General features: G+C 38.1%; 1 long non-coding RNA gene across 2 annotated transcripts; it reads right to left on the bottom strand.

Moving 5' to 3' along the window:
- Positions 1–305: 305 nt before the first annotated feature.
- On the bottom strand, positions 306–7,481 carry LOC130954898 (uncharacterized). 2 transcript variants are annotated; one of them, XR_009076475.1, is made up of 4 exons: positions 7,132–7,481; positions 6,897–7,011; positions 6,721–6,814; positions 306–497 (listed from the first exon to the last, which is right to left on the bottom strand). It is a non-coding gene; the product is annotated as an uncharacterized LOC130954898 (long non-coding RNA). The 2 variants fall into 2 exon arrangements; XR_009076474.1 differs by having other exon boundaries at positions 6,897–7,063.
- Positions 7,482–7,818: the final 337 nt, after the last annotated feature.

A 7,818-nucleotide genomic window follows, 5' to 3' on the forward strand; every position in this document is an offset into this window, starting at 1 on the left:
TGCAATGTTTGATGAATTAAATAATTTGGATAATGAACATATTTTAGAACTTGAAAATCTTATTCATCAAAAGGAGAATGCTGTCCGTATTTATAATCGATGAGTAAAGAAGTGGGTGAATTAGTTTTTAAGGTTATTTTATCAATAGAGAAAAAGTCAAGATTCTATGATAAATGGTCCCACAATTGAGAAGATTCTTTTCAGGTAATTGACTTATATTCTGGAAAGGCATATCGAATTAAGAATTTTGATTCTGGCGTCAAGGTCAAATCAGTTAATGGGAAGTATTTAAAGCAGTATTAATGTTAGGAGAATAATGTTTAATATAGGTAAAGAAATATAAATAACAAGAGGATAGTTTTAGAAGTACTATGTCTAAAAAAAACAAACAACAAATACTTGGCATTCCAAGTCTTCAAAGATAAGGCTCTAATAACTCCTTTAATTTAAATTGAAGACACACCCTTTCTTTGTCATAAGAAGTGTACATGTAAAACCTTCAAAATTAGTAAATAATTAGTCAATAAATTAATTATTAAACAAATAAAGTAGAAAATATAATTTTATGGTTTAATGAGGTAGAATTAATTAAAACATGTATTTTGACACTAATTTCAAAGAATTTAGCCTAAGATTGGGCCGAACGGGTCAAACTGGGAAAATCGGGCCCGTATTGGGCCCAAGGCCCAACCCACTCACCCTTAAATATAACATTCAGCCTTCTTCTTCCCATATGAATAAGGAAGCATGCTGAAACAATGGAGAAGGTCGGGGGTGGGGTGGGGTGGGGTGGGGGGGGGGGGAGGGGGGACGTTGCAAACCCTTGCTCCAAGATTTAATTCACCACAACTTTTGATCCAGAGCTCCGATCGCCGCACCGTTTTCGGCCACGCGACCGCAGTATTGAGCTTTACAAAGCAGAATTTAATTAGACAAGGAAGCCATGTTTTCTTTTCAATTTTCTCTTCTCCAATTTCGAAATTTAATGTGAAATTATGTTAAATTTTGCATGATTTCGGTGTTTCGGTTTGAGTTAACTTGCGGGTATTGTCGGGTTTAGCTCGTTTGAACTGTGGGTCAGGTAAGCACCCTCAAACCCTTAGTATATATGTTAAATTAGTGAGCTCTATTTTGATTATAGTGGTAATTATGATAATAGATTGAAATTGAGTGTTGGATGGAGCCAATTTGAGGATTTGGAAGCTTGAGGTCAAGTTTCAGAGGCCGAAATTCATTGGTGAGGTTTTGGAATCTTGGAAACTTGTGGTGCGAGAACGCTTGAGGTGTTTTGGGTTTCGAAAAATTGGCCAAGGTATGGTTTTGGTTTCTCGTATATAACATGTACGGTATCGTGAAAACTTAGGCTAGATGACTATAGGATAAGTTGAATATGTGTTTGGAGCATGTTTATTGATTTTAGTTGTTAACGTAAGTTAAAATGATGAGGTATGGTTAGATTGATAATTCATTGATGTGAATGTGGTTGGTGTTGGTAAAATAGATAGATGAATGATGAATTTGATGCTAATGGATGAAGATTATGAATGTGAACATATGAATGTTGATAAATTGATAATTGTGTTTGCATAATTGAGAACTCGTGGAATGAAATGGTTTAAAATTGAGGCATGGTTGGTTGTGATTAAATATAGAGCTGTGTTGGGTGTATTTGGAGTCATTTTGAAATATAGAACTTTGATTTTTGATAAAGAAAATTGGTGAAAATGAGGTTTAGAAGTCTTTGGTGAAAACTTGGTTTTTGACTGAACTTTGACAAGGCATAACTCGGCTTCCAAACCCCCAAATTGTTTTAAATTTGGCCCGTGAAATTTATGCCGTTTGAAGAATGAATGGAAAATATTTTAAAACGAGAAAATTATGTGCATCAGAAGTTTGGAGTGCAAAGTTGAAAATTCTGCATCATTCAACACTTTTGCCAATCTGTAGATCTTGCATACGCGACCACTGCACACAACGTGACCAACCTTTTTAGGTTGGGCATCTCGTGTACGCGAGCAAGGCGCTTGCGTACGCGAGTAGGAAAAAGTTCACTCACGCGTATGCATGGTCCATGCGTACGCGTGGGCCACGCGTACACGTGATCCCTGTAATCAGCGAAGTGAATTTTGTATTTTAAAACATAATTTTGAATCTCTAAACCTCTATTTTCACTCTTTTAGACTATAAGGATTAGTTTTAAGTGTAGTGACGAGATTAAGCTATGAAAAGGGAGGTTACTTGGATGTGAAGAAAGGTTTGGAAGGATAAATTAGGGTTGGGAAAGTATAAAATTGGTAATGATATATGATTAATGAATTGAGAATGGTAAGGTTTGACTTGTGATGTGACTGAGTTGAGGGGTGAATGTTGAGATTAGAGGTGACTGAGTATGGCTAAAATGGTCGAGATGGCAAGGTCTGGGTGCGAACCCGCTTGCGTGTTAACTTGAAAATGTGTTCGGATGGCAAGTTGAGGACGAAGGATTTCCTCTCTTGTAATGATGGGGATGTGGAGAAGGTGGAAAGGCACTCTCCTTCATATTGTTTTTCCCACATTCTTCTCTAATTGCAAGGTGGAAAGAGACACTCCTTCAACGTGGAAAGGCACTCTCCTTTGTGAAACCTTCAGAAGAAGGTGGAAAGGCACTCTTCTTCGTTAAAGTTCCACCTGGGAATGCGCAACATAGAGACAAATGTCTGGGTTAGCTACCAGATGTGTCGGGTTCTGGCAATTTAACCGACACATGAGCGCACGCCCAGTCAGACAGGCATGTATCATGTTGCATTTGTTTGCTTTGTTTGGGTGTGTGATGAGCGGATAATTTGTACCCTTTTTGGCATTGTTTTTAGTATGTTTTTAGTAGTTTTAGTTAAGTTCTTAGTATATTTTTATTAGTTTTTAGTTAAAATTCACTTTTCTGGACTTTACTATGAGTTTGTGTGTTTTTCTGTGATTTCAGGTATTTTCTGGCTGAAATTGAGGGACCTGAGCAAAAATCTGATCCAGAGACTGAAAAGGACTGCAGATGCTGTTGGATTCTGACCTCCCTGCACTCGAAGTGGATTTTCTGGAGCTACAGAAGCCCAATTGGCGCGCTCTCAACGGCGTTGGAAAGTAGACATCCTGGGCTTTCCAGCAATATATGATAGTCCATACTTTTCCCAAGATTTGATGGCCCAAACTGGCGTTCAAAGTCACCCTCAGAAATTCCAGCGTTAAACGCCGGAACTGGCACCTAAATGGGAGTTAAACGCCCAAACTGGCATAAAAGCTGGCATTTAACTCCAAGAAGAGTCTCTACACGAAATTGCTTCATTGCTCAGCCCAAGCACACACCAAGTGGGCCCGGAAGTGGATTTTTATGTCATTTACTCATCTCTGTACACCCTAGGCTACTAGTTTTCTATAAGTAGGACCTTTTGCTATTGTATTAGAAATCTTTTGATCACTTTAGATCTCTAGATCAGCTTTTGATCATGTTTTTATGATTGAACTCACTTTGGGAGGCTGGCCATTCGGCCATGCCTAGACCTTGTTCTTATGTATTTTCAACGGTGGAGTTTCTACACACCATAGATTAAGGTGTGGAGCTCTGCTGTACCTCGAGTATTAATGCAATTACTATTGTTCTTCTATTCAATTCCGCTTGTTCTTTGTCCAAGATATCACTTGTTCTTCAACTTGATGAATGTGATGATCCGTGACACTCATCATCATTCTCACTTATGAACAAAGTGACTGACAACCACTTCTGTTCTACAAGCAAACAAGGCTCTAGTGTTTATCTCTTGGATTCCTGATACACGATGCATGGTTGATCGCCTGACAACCGAGTGCTCACCTGACAAACGAGCCAGCCATTCCGTGAGATCAGAGTCTTCGTGGTATAGGCGAGAACTGATGGCGGCATTCAAGAGAATCCGGAAGGTCTAACCTTGTCTGTGGTATTCTGAGTAGGATTCAATGATTGAATGACTGTGACGTGCTTCAAACTCCTAGCAGGCGGGGCGTTAGTGACAGACGCAAAAGAATCACTGGATTCTATTCCGGCCTGACCGAGAACCGACAGCTGATTAGCCATATGCTGTGACAGAGCATAGGAACATTTTCACTGAGAGGATGGGAGGTAGCCACTGACAACGGTGAAACCCTTGCATAAGCTTGCCATGGAAAGGAGTAAGAAGGATTGGATGAAGACAGTAGGAAAGCAGAGAGACGGAAGGGAAGGCATCTTCATACGCTTATCTGAAGTTCCTACCAATGAATTACATAAGTACCTCTATCCTTATCTTTATGCTTCATTCGTATATCACTATACCCATTTGAGTCTGCCTGACTAAGATTTACAAGGTGACCATAGCTTGCTTCATACCAACAATCTCCGTGGGATCGACCCTTACTCGCGTAAGGTTTATTACTTGGACGACCCAGTGCACTTGCTGGTTAGTTGTGCAAAGTTGTGTTTATGCCATGGTATTGAGCACCAAGTTCTTGGGGCCATTACTAGGGATTATTTGAGTTGTGAAAAGTAGTGATCACAATTTCGCACACCAGTGTGCATAATTATTTTGGTTTGCCTATCTGATAAATTCTGTTTAACTGGTAATTGTGATACTTGTTGTAACTGTTCTTTAAATATGTTTGCCTTGTATTTACTTGTGTCTGTGATTGTCTTTCTGTTTTGAGTACTTTGGTGGTGGACTAATAATAATGATGATTTGTTTTGAAATGGGCCGGAGACCGGGTTGAGTTTATTTGGGTCGGAGGCTGAGTTGGTTTGATTTGGGCCACAAGCCATGACTGGTTGGATCAGTGGTAAGGGTTGGTTAACAATGATTTATTAGTAAGCGGTAAAATGTATAGAATATTATGTTAGGCGAAAGTAAAAGCAAGGGTTAGAGACAGAAAGTAAACCGCAAGGTTAGAGTTATACTGTGACTTGGGTACCTTAGAGAGTTTTACCAAATTTATGGTTCAGTTTATTCCTTTAAGTTTTATAATATGAGTGTCGGCGTTTTAGGATTGCCTCTGGCTTTCCTGAGACCTTATTTATTATATATGTGGGCACCTTAACCATATTGAGAACCCCCAGTTCTCATCCTATCGATATTGTTATTTTTCAGACGCATGTCGAGAGGCACCTCGGTAAGCGTCTGAAGTTCATTCTGCAAGTGAAGTGTTATATCTTGGAACTCTGTATTTTGAGTTCATATGTTTATTATTCTGTATTTAGATTCTCCTCTGTATATTTAACTTTATTTTGTCCTTCTTAAAGGTCGATGTGGAGAAACAGGTTGTTGTTTTATCCGTTTTGAGATATTTTGGGTTATGTATAGTTATGTAAATATTCTCCGGCCAACCTTGACTTTGCAGGTTGAGCTTGGAGCTTGAATATTTTGTATCTTTTGGCACTTCCTATATATATATATATATATATATATATATATATATATATATCTTACGTTTTTTCGTACGTAAGTTTTCCATTTACGTGAATGTTACGATTTTTGTTTTAAACTTTCCTTCAAAAGCTCCTCGTTATAAAATTCCTTTCAGCTATATTATATATATATATATATATATATATATATATATATATATAATTTTACTTTTAGAGGTCGTAATACCTCATCACCTTTGTCTTATGACTTAAGCATAATATTCTGTGTGGTAGGGTGTTATAGTACACATTGATTTCATCATGCTCTTTGAGTTGCAGTTTCTCATACTTTCTCCCGATGTCAGCCATATTGTTTTCCATTTCACAAAGGGTTTGAAAAAGATCTTGTTTCCTCTTTTTAACTTTTAAGTAAGGCCTTTATAATTAAGTTTCCTCCTCATGGATTAGGGCAAGTTCTTTTTCAAGTTCTTCCTTGCGCTGAGCTAATCGAGTTCGTGTACTGGTAGCATGAGCAACACTAACTTCAAATTCTTTATAAGTCTTTTGTGTTGACTTATAAGAAGTGTCAGGCTTTGTGAATTCTATTTCGATGACTACCATCGCTTTCATCACTTCATTCATTTTGTTATGGGAGATGAAGATGTTATTAGTAATTTTCTCGAATTTCTTCACTACTCTGGAAAAGTTGAGTGGGACTTGATATTCGAGAGTGGCACACAACATATCTGAAAAAATTTCATTCAAGTCATCTCGGTTTACCCACTCATCGATGGTATGCCTTAGGAGGCTAAGAAGGGCAGACACCTTTTTGATAGCACGAGGAGTCAGTTCTTTTAGGAGCTCTTGTTCCGATAACTATTCCGTGGTTAAAATTGAAGTTGGCATATCCGTATTATGAGAGATTTTGGATATGGCACCAAGGAGTTCAGCTAAATCAGCCTCTGGTGGATTGGAAATAGTGGTTAGAGGAGTTTCTTGGGTTTTAGGAGTTTGATTCGAAGTTTGCCCAGGTTGACTAATTGAATTCGGTAAAATTTGACACTTGGAGAACCTAGAGGAAGGCGTTCCTTTTCATCAATAGTCTTTACTAGTGGGTTATCTTCTTTCGAAGGAGAAGAGGAAACAGTGAGATTGACATCGATTTAAGGAGAAGATGGTGTATTCTATTTGTGGGAATTTTTCTTGATTCGACTCTTTTGAGGTATGCTTTTTTATAACTGGTTGATCGATATCTACATCGGGGGGAATTTCTTTGGTTACTTGCTTATCAGGTTGTTGCGTCTCTTGAGTGGTTGATAAATAGTAAAAGATTACATTACCATCGGGTGATGAGCTCGAAGGTCGCTCCCCTTCTCTACCAGAGGTAACCTTTGCCATTGAGGTGGAATGAGGTTGTTGAAAGGGTGCATTAATCTTTGCATATTAAAGAAAAGAAGAAAATTATTAAAGAATCAATCAATAAGTTTGTTACCATACTAACCGTAATGTAATGTACCTTTGCGGCTTTTCGGGTTCAGAATGTTGGGAGCGAGTCGAGCTTCTCGACGTGCTACTCGATTCAGAACTGCTAGAAGCAGAAGAGGAATCATTCGAATGAGAGGAAGTCTACTCTGGAGAAAGTTTGGCACTTTTATCAGATGATTCTTCAGTAGAAGATTCTTTCTATGATGAAGAAAGAGATTTAAGGTAAGGACCTTAAAATATAAAAAACTAAAAGATTTAAGTTTTACCTTTCTTGCCGTTAAAACTGTGGTGGAAGTTTTCTACATTTTTTGTTTATGTTGTCTCGATGTTTCCGCTTTTCTTTTCGGAGCTTTTAGAGGGAGTACTTCAGAAGTACTAGGAAAGGTTTTTATCGACCTCTTCATAACATCATCCATAGAGCGATTATATCGAGAATAATAGCTGTCCCACCACTCGGTGAAAGACTTGATAACGAAATTACTATGAATAAAGGATAGTGGGGAGTAGTGGCTTCGAATTTTATCACTGAGATCAAGACATTTCTTAATGTCTTCTTTTGAATTGAAGGTAACATGACAGAGAGTTGGGATTTTTTTTTTTGGGAAAAGGAGTTGGAATGGTTTGTGAAAAATCCAATTGTCTGGCAACATAATGTGGGGCATGAAGGGTTACCTTGAATTGTTTCATTTTGTATTGAGGAATTTTCATTGGAAATATCTGAATGGCAAGAAAATTGGACCAGGTCATATTATTTGAACCATGGCTATCGCCGTCCGAAAAAATATGACGTTGAAACCATTATGGTCCACACATTCGATCCACAAAAGGGGCAAGTATTAGATCTTCATTTCGAAAATTCTGGCATGAGTGAAATTTTGAGAAAGCTTCCCAGAAGAGCTCATCAATTAAACGTGCGTTTTTGAAATCTGATTGTAAGATGATCTGTCGAAAAC

Source organism: Arachis stenosperma, chromosome 10 (assembly GCF_014773155.1).
Source record: "Arachis stenosperma cultivar V10309 chromosome 10, arast.V10309.gnm1.PFL2, whole genome shotgun sequence".
Lineage (NCBI taxonomy): Eukaryota > Viridiplantae > Streptophyta > Magnoliopsida > Fabales > Fabaceae > Arachis > Arachis stenosperma.